Source organism: Papaver somniferum, unplaced genomic scaffold, assembly GCF_003573695.1.
Source record: "Papaver somniferum cultivar HN1 unplaced genomic scaffold, ASM357369v1 unplaced-scaffold_107, whole genome shotgun sequence".
Classification (NCBI taxonomy): domain Eukaryota; kingdom Viridiplantae; phylum Streptophyta; class Magnoliopsida; order Ranunculales; family Papaveraceae; genus Papaver; species Papaver somniferum.
This window is the reverse complement of record NW_020619603.1, coordinates 8,902,134-8,920,503: the sequence shown is the minus strand read 5'-3', so window position 1 is coordinate 8,920,503 and position 18,370 is coordinate 8,902,134. Positions and strand designations below refer to the sequence as shown.

General features: G+C 35.7%; 1 long non-coding RNA gene and 1 pseudogene across 1 annotated transcript; both read left to right on the top strand.

The window, feature by feature from the left end:
- The first annotated feature begins 420 nt into the window (after positions 1-420).
- LOC113327778 lies at positions 421-6,078 on the top strand. The gene is made up of 6 exons (XR_003349209.1): positions 421-538; positions 644-839; positions 2,032-2,093; positions 2,186-2,283; positions 4,148-4,301; positions 5,822-6,078. It is a non-coding gene; the product is annotated as an uncharacterized LOC113327778 (long non-coding RNA).
- A 4,676-nt stretch (positions 6,079-10,754) lies between these two features.
- On the top strand, positions 10,755-15,594 carry LOC113328010 (annotated as a pseudogene).
- Positions 15,595-18,370: the final 2,776 nt, after the last annotated feature.

Here is an 18,370-nt window from a genome sequence, read left to right as displayed (position 1 = left end):
TCTAACGGCTATCAGTAGTCTACTACCCCTAAATACAATGGTTAGAATTATTTGGTACATTCGGTTCGGGACGGTACGGGACTAGGGAAGGACCGTGTACCTGTACCTGCTTAGTCCCGGTTCCTATTTTTTTGGACCGATACCTGTACCCCCTTCCTCGGTTCGGTACAAAACCAGGTACGATTCCACCGTTTTCGGGACGGTCCGCCGATCCATCTCGATTCCTGTGCACCCTTAGTAAAAACAATGTTAGTAAGTTAACTGGGCCGAGGAGAAGTTTACTGTAGAAATTGACGTTTAGTCCCAAACTAGTTGGGCTTTAGACTCTTTAGTCCTGCCTCCTCAAGCCCTAGTACTAGGAGGTCCAAATTTTCATATGTTAAAACGAGTTAGTCCTTCTACGTACGATTTAGTCCAAACCGTATTTCTATCATGACCAGAAGGATCCTTGTTTGGAAACAGTATACACTGATTTGGGATTAGATCATTTCTTCGTTGTTCTTTATCGCCCAGAGCTCTGCAACGAAAACAAAAATAGGTTTAGTTATTCATCATGTTTTAGCTCGATTGTTCTTTTCAAATATCTTTGATTTCTCTCCTAATGTCTTGTTCTTCTCGATCTAATTATTCTCTGAAATCCTAGGAAGGAGAGATGGTACCAGATCGGTGGTACGGTTTATGTCTGTATCAGATATAAAGCAAGAGATTCAGAACTCTGTACGGGAGATTCAGTGTTCATTTGAGATTTATATCAAGAGCTTTGGATTTCTTCTGAGGAAGATAGTTAGATGTGATTTTCTACTCAAAGGATCTGCTGATCAAGAGTTCTTAACTTTAAGGTAATTTGATCTTTCCTTAATTTAATTATGCTTATTGTTAGATTTCCATTAGGGAATTCAATTGATACAAAATGAAGAAAAAAAAGAAATCCACGATTTTTTTTTTAAATATTTGAGCGAGTTGTAGAATCGGTTGCTGTGTAATCCCTATCTAAGGTGCATGATACTAAGAAAATGGTATTGTTTTGATTGGACATGAGTGTGATTCGATAACTATGATGAAGTAATTAAGGGAAGCTGAGGCTCTAAAAACCGAATAAATATCACACAGAAGGGTTATATTTTGTTTTTGTTTATGTTTTTGGTTGTAGGCGTTTCTAAACTACTTCCATTTCAGAGAAATTTTGATCATGCAACGGTGTCCAGTTTCATCTTTGATTTGTCAATGTATCTCCAAGAAATGCAGTGGAGATGGAACATACTAAGGATATTAAATTTTCTGGATTATTAGTGACTACTTGGGATTATAATTAGATTTTGTTAATAGCTAATTTTGAATCCTCTATTTATTGTTATTATGCCTATAAATTTGATCAATCACACCTTGTGGGGTGCTACCCTGTACTCGAACGAAGTTTTATTTAATCTTGACTGTTTCAACTTAAGAATCTTAGAGTGGGAAAACCAAATGTCAGGAGAAGGAGTTAGTGATGACATTCAGATGGCTCTGATGAAACCAGAGACCGTTTCCCCGGTATAACCAATTAAATGAGTTATTGGAATTTCGATTACAACAACTGGCCTAATAATACCATTAGAAGGAACAAACATCACTAGCTAGAGTAGTTAGGTTAGCTAAAACCATACATAAGCACACTAATTAAGAGTGGGAGTGGGAACTGGGACCATACAATAGAGTGCAGTCATTGCCTTTCTATAAGAGGATCAGAGGATAGGTGGTCGGGGATGAGCTCGAATACAGGTTTCCACATTACATTGATGTCCGTTGATTTCAATTTTGTTAGATTAACGCTTTGTATCTCATGGGCATGTTATTTGACAGATTTGTTTTTTTGTTTTTTGCAATAAAGTAACGTCATGTAGTTGTTTGGTCTTACTGCCCTCTTATTGGCATCAAAATATGAGATTTTTGGCATCCGAAGTGTTTCGTCAAAAAGTTATAATTAGAGGTACTCTTTCGCATATTATTTTGTCATCTATTTGCTCAAAGAAATCGATAATTTTAACGCAGGTTAAGGAGTTAGTTAGCGGTGCTGTCGACTCATATACACTAGAGATCAAATGCTTTCAGTGGTGTGGATCTTAAAACTCTCCTTGTATATACATTCATATCATCCCCAATTTACATATATTAAATTGATTCCATCCCTTTTATTAATTTCCAGGAAAATCTCATACTTAAAAGGTTGTTGTTTCGTCTAAATGCACCAACTCCTAACATTTTCATCATAAGTTTCTCAAGGCTTATCAGTCGGACGCGAAGGTATGTCATTATTTATTACTGAATTAAGATACTGAATGGCTATAAAATAAGCTTACTTCTATCTTAAATTGGATGAGAAAGAAATAAGCAATTATTGAAGATGAGGAAAAGGAATCCATTAATTCTCTAAATTCAGTTGGGTTATAGAGATTTTCAGAGTTGGTGATAATTTGGATTATGTATTAATGGCGATTAGTACATTAGGTGTTATTGTTCATGGTTGTTCTTTACCTTGTTTTTTTAGATTCTTTGATGGTAGCATTTCTTAATTTTCTCTAATTCTTGCATCTTTTTTTTTTTGATTTTTTTTATTAATGTGTTCGGTTGAGTAGTTGATATGACTTTGTGATCATGTCGACAATATTATGGAGAAGACCCACGTGGAAGAGATTGAAACAGATCACATTTTAATCTGACAAGGAGGGTTCATAACGGTTCTCAATAGCCAAAGATTCCCTATGACTAAGAATCAACAAGTATTAGTTTATCATTTTTTCCTTGTGTTAATCTACTACCTCTGTTACATTGTTTACTGACAGTAGCTGTTTAGGATTACAGTAAAGTGCAAAAATAATGTTCTCATCAACTTTTTTGAGTTTGCTTATCCTCCTTATGTATAGCCTCATGAGCTTCCTTAGCACTTTTAGTTGATTGCAGACATTCCTGTTCCAATAAGAAATTGATGCTTCACCCGAGTGTTACGGGTTTAAGATTCATCGACTGTTAATGTGTACATAGTTGTACACATGTTGATTCTTGATGTGTACATAATTGTACACATGTTGATTCTTCGTCATTATTTATTATGTTTTGTAGGTTAGTAATTTATTAATATAGCTTGCTAATGAATAGGGAAATTGATGTCAATCAATAAGTAAGTAAATCCCTTAATTTACATGAATGTTACGTTGTGGAAATGAATGAATTAGTGAGGAATTGCACTAGTGAATTTGCTTGATATTCATCAACATTATGACTTCAGAGTTGTATTTCCAGATTAGAGATTGAATTTACATTCTACTGTGAAATTTTGGAATCAAATAACTAGGTTTAGGCCACATTTAGAAGAGTACAACAAGATAGAGCACAAGTAGAGTCTGCAGTTTGAATCTGAATAATTTGAGGAGGACCAACTGGTGTTAGACTTGCTTATGAGCTTTATGTTCATCTGGGGAGGGTCAAGTAGTGATAGACTTGTTGTGCTTGCAGTTTCAACAAGATAGGTGTATTTTTTTGTACACTAGTTATACACGGTGCACATAAAAGTACATTGTATTTTCGTGTGCTTGTTGTACACTAGTATGAGGTGTATATGCTTGTACACCAGTTATATCTGTTAATGAGGGCACAAGTCAATATTAAGAAATATTAAAAAAACCCTAATATCTTACTCACTTAGGATTTGAAGTGGTTTTAGCTGAGAAGAACAAAATTTTTTGTAGCTTTAGCATCTGGTATGATTGGGTTTGAATTTGTATTGGATTTTCTTGAGCTGAGAATCAGTCAAAAGAAGTTGTTGCCAAATTTGTTTGTGTGGGTATTTTCCATGAGTTCTAGTAGCCGTATTGGATAGATTGAGATGTGTTTTCGAGATCGGTAAGAACGGAAGAGCCGGGTATAGATTTGTTTAGGAAATGAGGTGAGTTCTTGCCAATAATATGATTTTCAGCTGTTTTGATATTGAATTGGTAATGTGTACATAATTGTACACATGTTGACTCTTAATGTGCACATAATTGTACACCTGTGGATTGTTAAAAAATTGTTGTTTTCAGGTTCTAAAATTTAGTATGATATATTTTCAGGGAGTTGTACAGTGAGGAAGATAATATTAACTTAATTTGAATGGCCATTTGTGTTTCAGGTTTGGTAATTCAAATCTACTCTTTTGATGCGACTAGGAATGAGTTCAGTCTCGAAACCAAGTCTATTGTTGTTTCTGCGTTAGCTACTAGGAGTTTGGAAGTTGAAGTTAAAGTCACCAAAGCTCAGATTTGGGACACCTCTAGTCAAGAAAGGTTAGTTTTTTTTTTTGCTTTCCCTGTATGAAAATATTTTGGTTATTTATCCAAAGTAATAAATAACTGAAACCGTGTGTAATCAAGTTAATGTAATCAGAAGTACCATATATTACGAAACTTATTAGTAGGAAAGAAATGTTGCAGTATTATGTGCAAAATCTAGATCCTAACGAAGAGGCATCTGCATCAGTATGAAGTTATAACTTAGTAGCGCAGATCACACGGTATCACGTTTGTCTTTGTTGTATACTCCCTGGTTAGATTTAAACACATTTGAATTGGAAGAAGTTGCACATGGTACTAGTGTATCATTGACATAACGAGAGAAATGAACAGCCTCAAGGGTATCTACCTAGTACACTTGCATAAATAACTAGGGTATCTACCTAATATCGAATGAGGCTCGTAAAAAATAAAATGAAATATGAATAGTTCGAGCCGTCATTTTCTGCAATAGTATCTCTATATCCAACATTCTAGATGTAGAGTGTTTATTATCCTTCCGTGCATTTCCGAGTTACTTAAGAATGCATCCGAAATTCAATGTTAACTGATTGGTACATAAAAAGAATATCAGGGTGAGGAACTGAAGAAACAGATTGATGCATTAGCATATGTAGAATATAGTTCTAAGAACCAGCAAGTACCCTATGAATATATTACTTTTTCTCTATCGTTTGTTGTGGCCTGAAAAATTCAAGTATTTTTTGTATATCTTTTGTGTGATCAACAAAAGCATGAATGTTACATCAGTTTCGTTGGGGCGTCAATGTAATTTGATTTTGGTCTTGAAATGCGGAATGTGAAGACTGTATTTGACATTGCAATAAAACTAGATCTTCATCCAACTAGTACACTTGCATAAATAACCAGGGTGTACAAACTAGTACACATGTGAAAATTATGACTCCATAAGCTTATTTATGCAAGACTAGGGTGTACAAACTAGTAAACATGCGAAAGCAATGACTCATTAAGCTTATGCTTGCGCAAATAACTAGGGTGTACAAATTAGTACACTTGTAAAAAAGAATGAGTTCTTAAGCTTATACTTGTATAAATAAATAAGACATACTAACTAGTGCATTTGTGAAAATAATGACTCTATAAGCTTATAATTGCATAAATAACTAGGGTGTATAAACTAGTACACATGTGGATAAATAACTCCGTAAGCTTGCGTTAGGTATGGATGTTAGCCGTTGTCTCGTCTCATGAGTAGATTGTCTGTTTTGCGAGTATGGATGTTAGGTTTCAGAATTTTTGTAGATGTATACATAATTATAGACTATTGTTTGTCTCACGAATTTATTGCCTGTTAAGGTATAAATCAACAACGTTTAACGTCTTCATTTCATATCGATTGATCAAATCAAGATGTTAGTTGTTAGATTTGTGTTTTTCTTTTGAAGAAATTTAATAAAACTTTTTTGGATTTCGGTTTCCAAGATAGATTTTTGCAAGTATAAAAAAACTAATTCTTGATGAAATTTAATGCATGCTTGTTATGTGTTTAGGCACTTTTCGAGGGGCTTAAAAAAGTGGAGAAGAACAATGGAAAAGTTTTGTAGATCGACGATTTTCTGGATTTTTTGATTTTAATAGTATGCTTGCTAGCATGCTTGTTATGGTGCTTACGTGGAGGATTCAAGTTGTATATGGCGTTCAAACTGACGCATCTTGTCTTGTTTTTGAATTTTTTGGATTTTTTGTAAAAGTGTACTTGTACAACAGTGTAAATTAAGATTTAAAAAAAATGAAATTTATATAGTCATATGAGTGTTCCTTTTGCAGATTTCGGAAAGAGCTGAATTTTGGATAAACGATTCAACATATAAATTGGTTTTAATTAGTTTTATATTATTTAAAGTTGCTGACATCATCCTGAGTCACTTTGGACTAAACTGTATATATTTGGACTAAATTGTAAATCTTGAAGGTTATTTATGTATTTTCCATATCTTAAATAGCTTTTGGACTATTTTGTTCCTAGTTGACTCGGTCTGGACTAAATTATGTAGGAATTACCAATAGGTACTATTATAGTGTTCTTAGTTAGTGGCAGGTCCACACATTAAAGCCCAGTAACCGGAGGTCCATAATTAAAAGAAAACATAAAAATGGACCAAATTTTTTAAGCCCAGGTCCTACAAACGTGTGTAACCTATTATGCCACATTTTCTCAATTTTCTTCTCAGATCCGTTTTCTATCTCTCGCTCTCCTCTTCTCTGCTGCAGCCGCTTATGAAGTTTAGACCTAGGGTTTGTGAAGATGTTTCGTGGTTTTACAGGTATGTTATGTAATCTTTTCTCCAGTTCTTATTTGTTTTTGATTAATTCTCAACTGAATCATGAAGATCTGATTGATTTCATGATGTTTTCACTTTCTTTTTCCAGTTTTGGTAGTTCGATTTCATGATGTTCTCTAATTTTTCACGTGCTTCTGATTTTTAGACTATGAATCAACAGTACATATTTGGTGTACTGAAATATACTGCTCTATTTTTTTTATATAGTTTTGGAAATTTTTCTTGTTTGATCCAGAAGTACATATACGGAATACTCAAATTAAAGTGTTTCGATTCTATTTTTTCATAGATTCGCTACTTGTTTTTCGCATGCAGCTAAATTTTAGATTATGAATCAGTAGTACATATATGGTGTACTGAAAAATTATGCTTTAATTTTGTTATTTTTGTAGTTTTGGATATTCTTCTTTTTCGATCTAGAAGTATATATATGGAATACTGGAAAAAAAAGTGTTTCGATTCAGTTTTTTATAGATTCATTACTTGGTTTTCACATGCAACTGATTTTAGTTCCATTTTGTTTTTTTTATATGCTTTTGAGTTGCTTTTGTGTATTAATCATCGATACGTATATGATATATTGGTGGATTTTAATGAAACAAATTCTGATCTAAATAAAAAATCATGTTTTATGTTTATTTCATTAGTAGATCTGATATTTTTATGGGTTTTGGTTTGATTTTCAGTTTTCTTTTGTGTATTAACCATCAATACATATCTGACGTACTGTTTTCTTTTTTTGTTTACTATGAATCTATAGGTTTTCTCTTATTTTTTTGGTTTGATCCAGGAGTACATATATGTTGTACTGGTTGAAACTTCTTCTGATTCTGTTTTTTGGACGCTAAAGGAGGAGTATTTACCTCCTGGTTGCCTCTGTCTGGTACTTTTGTTTGCAGAACTATCCCCTTGATCTGTTTTAGGAAGGCAAATATTTTTCCGGACTTGAATTATAGCAGAATAATAGTCTATTCTAAATCAGGTATGTGGTGCATCTGACAATCAAGAACTTCCTCCAAATTTTATAAAGCTCAAAAGAGATGTATACACACCAGATGTGATGGCAGCATGTGACTATATGATCGGTATTGGATTAAGTTTCGTTGAAAATTTAAGTTTTTCGTTTCTGTTAGTCTGATAATAAAATCAGATACTTAGTTATATTCTGTTTCAGGAAAGATTGGGTATGGAACAGTAAGTGAGGCTCTGTCATACAAGTTGCCTTTCGTATTTGTACGGAGAGACTTCTTTAATGAAGTACCGTTCGTTAGAAATATGCTTGAGGTATACAAGTCACTAGCTAATACTTTAGCTCTTTACCCATTTATCACTATAATAGTTGGGATATGTGAGTTTGTGTGGTTGACCTGATTTTTTTTTTCTTTTTCAAAATAGTATTACCAAAACGGCGTTGAAATGATTAGGAGGGATTTGCTCACAGGACGCTGGGCACCTTACCTTCAGCGTGCAATAAGTTTGAAACCCTGCTATGAACGAGGGGTTGGTGGTGGCAAGGTAATTCTTGCTATTCTGGATAAACTATTTAAGAAATACACGACACCTTTGTGCATTTAAAGTTCTTCACTTATGGAACTTGTTAAGAGTCAATTTGTCTCTGTTCATACATCCTTTTGATAAAATCCGTGTTTAGAAATTAACTTGCAATTTGATCGATCATCGTTTTCCTTGATGTATCTCGGACTCCAAGTTGTCACCAATGTATTCTCATCTGAATGATATTTAGTATTTACCTACATTTTTTAGTTGTTATAGCTAATAGTGGCCTTGTTGATAATTCAGGTGACTGCCCGCATACTACAGGATATGGTTTTTGGAAAGAATAATACTCCGCAAAAGGTAAATCTAGTTTGTCTGTCTTAATTTAAATTTGTAACAGAATCATGCATTTACAGTTTTGAATATTTGTAATCTCGTCTATTTCTGGAAAAAGACTTGTTCGAAATCAGTTACACCCACCAATGTGATCAATCATTAAATTACATCTGGACCATCTTTCCTTACCTAAGAAGATGTGATCTTAATATCCTTTTTTCGTTTGTGCAAAATGTAGTTTAGCGGGGCCAGCAGATTGAGTGATGCCATAGTCCTCGGGTAACATATACGTACTGTTTTCTTTTTTTTGTTTACTATGAATCTATAGGTTTTCTCTTATTTTTTTGGTTTGATCCAGGAGTACATATATGTTGTACTGGTTGAAACTTCTTCTGATTCTGTTTTATTCAGAGTTTTGCCACTTTTTTTGGTTTGATCCATGAGTTCGTATGTGAAATACTGAAGTATGTGCTTTGATTCGGTTATATTCATGGATTCATCACTTCTTGACATGTAATTGAGTTTTTAGTTTATGAATACGCGGTACGTATATGTTGTACTGATAAAAACTTCTTTTAATTCTGTTTTGTTCATAGTTTTGCCACTTTATTTTGGTTTGATCCACGAGGACGTATGCGAAATACTGAAATAGATGCTAGATTTGTTGCTGTGTTTTAATATTGTTATATTCTGGTCACATTTACAGGTTCAATATGTCCAACGGATACATACTCTATATGTAAGCAGTGAGGCAGATAAATACTTAGATTTGTACGTAGTGTAGTAGCAGATATGTACTCAGATTTGTAAGCAGTGTACCAGATATGTACTCAAATTTGTAAGCAGTGTAGACACACACGTTTGGTAGTAATGGGTATTATGAACATTTCCATGTTTTTATTAATGTTGGACCTCCGGATAAAAAAAAGATCCGATTAGACCTTACTATAAATAACTATATGGACCTAGGACCAAACAAGAAATTTTCCCTAAATTATACTTTTTAACGCGATTTTTGGACCAAACCGTTTCCCTAGTTTACTTTAGGTACTGAGCCGCGGTTAAATCCAGATGCCTATTTTGTCTCCTCCGACCCTTCTTTCTCCATCTCTTTCTCTCTCCCGGCGATAATAGTCCTCTTCTCCTCCGGCAATTACAGTCCGCCGGGGGGTTCTTCAGTGAAATTTCAGGACTTCAATTGAGCTTCAGAGATCATCTCTTGCTCCAAATACTACATGGTAATTAAATATCTCTTTCTTTCTCTGTGATTCAACTTCATTTGTGTTAAAGAAAAAAAAACCCTAATTTTGTAATTTTGTATGTTTAAATGTCAAATTCAGGACTTAATCTGATCAAGAGGAAGAAGAATAAGGTTTGGTGGTTTTCAGTACTAGCTTCCGGCATTCATCATTTCGGAGGTAAAATAAGTTGATATTTTTGTTTTGTGAATTTGATTGCAGATTACATTTCGATTGTTCACTATTAGATGCCCCATTTTCCTAAAAGGGTTCACCAATCTATAGGTCTTAGGTCTGTAAGATCGAGGAAGTAACGAAGATGAAACCCTTTGTTAATGTATGTCTGAGAGTTCTGGGTTCGAAATTGTGTTGGTTTTTGAGTTTCAAGTGATTGTTGAAATAATATGGATAGTTGAGTTTCATAGGAATTCAAATTTTTAAATTAGGAACTGAGAATGGACTTGGTGTATGCATTTAGTGCGAAACAGAAATACCCAACACGAAAATTTACAAATTGAGAATTTAGCTCTCAATACTGCGACTCTGAGAGGAGTTTCATGCACATAATATGTTCGATTGGGGTATGTTTACCGGTGTTTGGTTGCAGGGATTTATTACAAGTGCAAGTGGGTGGCGTATTTCATGCCTTTTTCTAGTTCTTTTGGGAGTCTGAGGTTTCATAGATTTTGGTGACTTTTTGGAGTTGGATTTAAGCATACGTGTGAGTTCTTTCCTCTCTTAGAGGCATATGCAGAAGAAGAGGAAGGTGATTAGTTCAATTGAGCATATGCGCAGTATGTCATATGTTGAGGAAAAGATTGATAGGTGTTAATTATTCTGTAGCTCTCGTCTTGACTTAATTTGAAATCTCGAAGACTGTAGGAATTCAAACAAGTTCTTTTTTATGTCACTCATAAACTGTTGATTTTTTATTTTTCATTTAGTTGTATGAATGGAGGGTAATAAGGTTCCCAATCTTCGTCATAGTCCTCGAATCCCCTGGCAAGCTCAAGTTAAGGAACCTGTGTGGAGTGAATGTAAATGAAGGTGAAAGGAAAAGTCAAGGTGAAATGGATGCACAGCAAAGGGAAGATCAATTGCAGCAGCGTCGTGTTATAGATAAAGTGAAACACAGTTTAATGACCGAAGAAGAAAAGGAAGCAGTTCGTGAAAAAAGGCGCAATGCATATCTTAGGCGGAAAGTAGCACGCGGTGGAGATGAAAAGAAAGTTGCGAATGAAGCAGAAACTAGTGCCGGTATAAAGTTAACGAAATGTAAACTATTTATGGTCATTTTTGGTAGAGAATGTTTATTTCTAACAATATATCCTACAAGTACAGTTATTGATGACATTATGCTTATGATCACTGGTCATTTAGGTCAACCACATCAAGGTGCCACAAGAAAAGCAGACAATACTCCAAGTATTGGGTCAACGGGAGGCAGCGAAGTTTTCAATTTCCTGCAAAGCCCTAGAATTTCTGAACAAGCTCAACATCGGGTGGATGAAAATATTGGCACAGGAATGAGAACTGGTAAGAGTGAATAAGAATAAATTTTTGATTGTTCTTATAATTTATAAACGAAAGAAGGAAAGCAAATAATTTCAATCAGTTTTGTTCTCTTGAGGTCTTTTGCAGAATCTAATTTGTTATCTTGTTTACCCAGTCGGATAATCTTGGCTAGGAAAACTCTGTGAATTCCGAGTTCTTGATTGTCATTAGACTCATTACATGCTAGTTTGAGTGTCTGAGATGCTGTATTTTGAGTTTCTAAATGATCATATTTTAATGACTGTACTTTGTCTTCTGCAGATATGTTACCCAATAATATGACGGAAATAGTTAAAGTCGTTGAACGGGCATCGTTATATTTAATGTTCTTTCAAACAGCTCCTGATGAGAAGAGTTGAAGTTGCAAATTATGCAACCAAAGCTATCCTATTAAAACTGCCTACGGTAATCCCTGTTTCCGTTTCCTATCCAATCACTGTTACTAGCTAGTTAGGAAACGGAATATAATCAAAGAAGTCATCGTCTTTTGTACATATTTCGCAAATCTGTTTTTATTGAAGTCCACCTTCTTTTTCTATCAAGGAAATTTGAGAAGGCGTCTGAAATATCGCCATCCTGGATATGATCGAATGGGTGATGCCATCTCAAGCCCATCGCCGCAACCCATCACAGCTGTATCAGAGAGGGCTGATAAGATGGGTGATGCTATCCCCAGCCTGTTGCCGCAGCCTATCACAACTGTAACAGAATCAGCTGAAAAGAAGGATGATGCTTTCCCCGCCCCTTCGCCGTAGCTCGTCACAAGTATAACTAGGACAGCTAATACGATGAGTGATGCCATCTCCAGCCCATTGCTTCCGTCCATCACAACTGTCCCGAAGAGGGATCAGTTGCAAGAAAAAGATAGTGGCGCTACAAATTTTGATCTCGAATCATGTAATGAAGAGCACACCTCATAGTCATTACTAAGTTTTATCATGTGTGATTTCCTGTTAATGCTGATTTCTAGGTTTCCAATTGGTCGCTTAATATATCTTTTTGTTCAAGATTGGTTTGGTAGTGATGTCATTATCTTTTTCATCAATAAATTTTTCTTTATTGTTGTATATACATCGTGCTATGAATAGGAAAAAGAATTACATTTCATGAGCAGACGTGTGAGCAACTAATAAATGTTGGTCTACCTTCAGTTTCTTTATAATTAGTAGTGATTGCTTTATTTTCCTTGTGCAGGTATGGAACCCCAAAATATGATGGAAACAACAACAGTGAACGAGCCTCTTTGAAGCAACTCCTGATGGGAAGAATCGAAGTTGCAAATTCTGCAACCAAAGCTATTCTGTTACAACATCCTCTGGTAATCCCCGTTATCTTTCTTCTTGGATTACATTTAGTAACCCGTAAAATGGAATATAAACAAAGAAAAGTGTCAGAGAAAGCATCCCTGCGCACGAGAAGGATGTTTCAATTTAACCTGAAGTCATCATCTATTGTGTATATTGCACAAGACCTTTTTAGTAATGTCCGCCTTCTTTTCCTATCCAGATAATTTGCAAAAGCATTTGAGATGTTATCATCCTGGATATGAAAATGATACCGTGGATGCTGTCTTCTCCAACCCACCACCAGAGATCATCGCAACTGCATTAAAGAGTAGAATTGTGGATATTGACATGAACTGGTTACTACTAACTACTAAGGTGGCTCATCGGCGAATCTCTTCCGCCCTCAACATTGCGAGATAAGTGGCTATCAAACTCCTTCAAATTTATCAACAATTCCGAAATCAGATTGTGGTCCATCGAAAGGTTTCAATCTGTCATTCTGCATGTGTTCAGAAGCATGCAGGAAGATGTGAAGGCTTTGCTAGAACTTGTTGACTCTAAGATCTCACTTACCCTTGATTTCTGGACTTCTAACGAACAAATCTTCTATATGAGCGTCACCGGACACTGGATTGATGAGAGCTGGTCTGTGCATAAGGTTCTTCTTGACGTTTCGTGCATACCTTATCCATGTGCTGGATCAGATATCTATCACACTATTATGGAAGTCCTCAAGATGTACACAATTGGTAACAAAATTCTCTCCTGCACCCATGATAACAGTCAGAAAGCCAAACATGCTTGCCACAGACTTAAAGAATATTTAGATGGTCAGAATTGAATTGCTTTCTGCCATATCCCATGTGCTGCAAGAACACTAAACCTAATCATAGATGATGGACTAAGAAATGCAAAACCGGTGATATCTAAAATACGAGAGTTCGTGCTCGAGATGAAGACATCTCTAGAAATATCATCTGATTTTAAGCAAGCGACATCTGCATATCGAGAAGGTTCCTGGGAATTCCCTATTGATGTTTCAACTCGATGGAGTGGCAATTATGCAATGCTGGATATTGCGTGCAGGGTAACTGTCAAGAGTTCATTCGCATCTACTATGAAATTTTTTATTTTATTTTTAATCTAGGGAGAGGACTTTATTGCAGTGCACAAATCTGATCTAGGTTATTACCATGTATGCAGGCCTCTAAATCCATGGATGCAGTAGTAGCATGCTTCTGGACCCTCCGGAGAAAGTTGCTGTCAGTATCATGCACCAATACCTTGCTCCTTTCCACCAGATCACAAGCAGCATATGCACAAGCAAAGACCACCCAGCTGTCGGACTGGTATTATCTCTCATGGATGATGTTGTTAAGATGATTGCTTCTTATATGGATTCTTGTGACACCCCAGACTGGCTTAAGATTGGTGCTGGGAATAAAGGGTAGGAGCTACAACTGCGAAGTACGTAACATCTGCACTTGTATGGCTACAATCCTTGATCCAAGGATTAAGGGTGAGTTCATCCCTGAAAATCTCTACTCAGAAAGCCATCTGGAAGAGGCAAGGAACTATTTTATGAAGAATTACACGGGTGCCTGTTGTCCAACACAAACAAAGGGGTACAGAGCCCGGGACATGACCATATATACAGATGAGCTCAGCCAGTATTTGTCCGAGCCTCCATGTCCTACAACAGATGTTTTAGACTGGTGGAAAGAGAATACTTCAAGGTACCCACAGCAACCAGTGGTGTGCTTGAGGGAATGGATTGAAAGTGGGTTTAAGTTGAAGTACCGGTTACAGGAGGTAGACTTTGAAGAGCTTATGGTGTCTGGTAATGGTTCCGCCTCGACATCTGCTACTCCAACTTGTGTATAAGATAGGTCAGTTACAAATTGAGGAGTAGGTAATGGTTCCGCCTCAACATCTGCTACTCCAACTTGTGTATAAGATAGGTCAGTTAAAAATTTGAGTACGTAGGCGTCTTACACATTTTTTTTGCATGGACAAAACGTAAACCTTGATTGTATTTTGGCATTGTGACGTTGACCTGAACACAGCAGGCTTACAAAAGAATGAATATATCTGGTTCGTAGTGTAAGATCAATGTGTATGATGGGTCCTTAGAAAGGGTGTTTGGAATTCCCAATCTTACATGTGTTGAGATTATTAGTCCCACATTGTCTGGGTTATCTAAGATCCTGCTCCTTGGGGCTTCTCCGCACATTGCCAATTGGTTTTAGTTGATATTTTCTTTTTTTCTGTTTTTAGGTTGACCCTAAGGCGTCAAGCAGATAAACACGTTTTGCGCAAGAGAGCTTCTCAACCATCTTATTTACAGTTGCTGCTTGATGTGGTGAGAAATGTTCCATAACTCTTGACATGATAGTGGTTTTTTTGTTATTTGATGGGGACTCAACTGAATACAGAAAATATGCATGATTTTCAAAAAAAAATCTTTTATCGTAGCAAGGGTGTACCTTTCTCAGCATAAACATGTCCGAATTGTTTGAAATTTGCTTGGGTTGGGTGCAGCTGTTTTTCAATCCTTTCTTATTGTCATGAATCTTCAGTTTGTTATTGTTTTCTTTATATCTTGTTCTACTCTGTCGAGTAATTTGGGTTAAAAATCTGAAACCTTAAGAATCGCAATTTTGCTCCAATCCTTTCATATTGGTGTAGGCAGATAACCATCACATTTGTGCATCCTACCAACTAGTTGACTTTGATGCAGAACGTAAAAACATTCAAGGACGTAAAAGGTTGTGATGATGCAAAACAGGAACTTGAGGAAGGGGTGAAAAGGGATGCATACTACCGGTGGTCTAGGCATGACTGTATATCCTCTTGCAACCACCAGTTCCATTGTCGTGGGCTTTCCAATGTTGGTTAATTGCACTTGTCTTACAAGGACTTAGACTTGCATTGGTTTAAACTCTGGTTTAAATCCTTTTTAATGTAATTTTGGACCTTATGAATTGATAAATGTTAATAGGAAAGATTATTTGAATGTATGAGTGCAAGTTTGAATTTGAATTTCAAAACGTTTCCGAGATTTGGTGTAAAAGTAGCATTACTGTTTCATGATACTCCCAGGAGAAGAATTTTAGTAGCAAAATTTTAAGGAAATTTTTAAGTTTGATTTTAACATTCTGGAACGTAACAAACAAAATACGCCGGTCTGATCCAAAAAAAAAAAAAAAAAAACGCCAGTGTTTCCTTCTGAAGGTTTTGACACACGAGGAGTTATAATAATTTGACTAAAAGGGAGGGACAAGTTAATCCTTTTATTGTTGATTGATTTTTATTGGTTAGAAACACCAAATCCAATCTTTTTGTATCAAATTGGAAAAAAAAAAGGTCATGCTTCACATTGACACAAAGTCGCCATATACTGGACCAGATGACCGCTGCCACAATGGGAGGGCGACCGAAAAAATCGACGTAATACAAAATTTAGTTCAGCCATAATGGCACGGAGTCAAACTTATAAATTTATAAAACTAAATTGTAAAGCAAAGAGATGTTCGAACAACCACAATCGAAACATTTCTAAACGGCTCATCAGTTGTAAAAATATCTCCACATCGAAGATCAATGTTTCCAAACATTTTTTGCCAATCATATTGTACTAGGGTATAATCCGTGCCATAATGGCATGGCATTGTTGACCATAAATTGCACGACCCAGAGAACCGACCAACCAAAACCAATGGTTCAACCAGGTCCACTGGGTCAATTCTTTTTTTTTTGTTGCAAACAACTACTTGTATTAATAAGAAAAGCTACATGTGATTTACATGACAGAGATCCTTCATGATTTCAACCATGAAAGTTTCAGGGTAATTACAGTGATAGTCGAAAGATTTCCTGTCAGTTCTAGCTGTATTAGCTATTACATGTACGACATTGTTTACTTGTCTTTTAACATAACATACTTCAAACCAAGGAACCCAAGAAAGTAGTTGCCTTATTTCATTTACAATGCCTTCATTCATCCAGTGAACTGAAGATTTGGCATACTTGACTGAGTTGATCATATTTACACAGTCTCCTTCAGATATTACTTTAGTCAACTTCAACTCTCTAGCCCAAATGATAGCTTCTTTGAAGGCTAGACATTCCCCATTTTCAGGATCTACTCCTCCATTAATGAACCTCCCTCTGATGCCTTGATAGTTTCCTGCAGAATTACGAATGATTAATCCAATACCTGTACATAAATTGTTACTATCAAAGTATGCATCCATATCTATTTTAACAATGTCTGCCTGAGGTGGATACCAATAAGTGACCTGTAACTCCTTATTATGTTTCTTTGTGCCGGAACAATGATTAATCATGTGTTTAATGGAATAAACCGTTGAGTGAATGTTCTGATTTTTATTGTTGAACTCTTTCAGACATCGATTCTTCCAGATAAACCATGCAGTTATCATGAAAGTTGAAATGTTGTCATCTACATTAGAGAACCAAGAAAGAAGCCAACTTTTATGTGTATATCTTGTAATTGAAGAGTGGAGACATTTATATTCATGAATAACCATACTGATCTAGAGTAGTCACATTCAACTAATAGATGTTTTAGAGTCTCTTCATGTTGTAATCATCTAGAACACAATGGATTTACATCCCTTTTGATCTTACGCAGCTTTTCCTTGGTAGGCACAATGTCTTTGATGCATTTCCAGATGAATAGTTTAACCTTATGTTGAACGTTCGCTTTCCACAATTTTTTCCAGAATATGCTCGAAACCTCATTACTTCTCTGCCCATGTGAATGTCTTAACTGCCTAAAAAGTTCATTATAGGTAGACTTAATGGTAAAATCCGCTGTTCTACTTAATTCACAGATCAACTTATCCGTTCCATGTTGCACTAAAGGCATTTTGAGGATGAGTTCTGTCGTTTCCTTTGAGAAAATCTTTTTATATTCCACCTTCTAGGATTTTGCAACATTAAGTCAGACACATAAACTATCCTAACTGGTTCAGTGAAGTTTTATTTTGGGACAGGTGGTGAATCTAGCCCTCTTAACCATTTGTCATACCAGACTGAGATTCTTGTACCGCACCTAACATCCCATCTGTGATATTTCCTAACATACTGTAAGCCTAGTTCTAGTCCTTTCCAGATCCAGGAGTTATTGTTATGTGGTTCTTGAAGATGAATAAAATGATAGTGGGGAGAGTACTTTTATTTCATAATTTTGGTCCAAGGTTTGTCTTCTTCTATGCATAATCTCCATGCTAATTTGATCATAAGAGCAGTGTTATATAATTCCAGATTCCTGAAAGCTAACCCTCATTCCTCCTTTGGAATACACAGAGAGTTCCATGAAATAGGATTGTAGCCATTATTTTTCCTACGACCACACCAAAACCCTCTCTGGATCATTTCAAGTCTAGTAATGATTGTTTTTGGCAATTTAAAGTTGCTCATGTAATGAGTTGGCGTGGCATTTAGAACTGACTTAATTAATGTAGTTCTATCTGCCAAATTAAGTGTCTTGGAACACCAACCTTGGAGTTTGTGTTCATAAGCATCTTTAACATAACCAAAAGAGTTAGTTTTTGACTTTCCCAACAATATTGGTATTCCTAGATATTTCTCAGAAGTTTCAATCTTCTTAACTCCAAGACTGTTTTGAATTAAATCCTTTTGATTTGGAGAAATGTCACCTGCAATAAATGCTGATGATTTGTTCAAGTTAATCATTTCGCCTGATAGGAGACTAAAGTTTTCTAAAATATCTTTTATATGATTGATGCCATTATTAGTATCCTGAAAGAACAACATACAGTTATTTGCGAATAACAGATGCTCCTAGTCTGAATTCC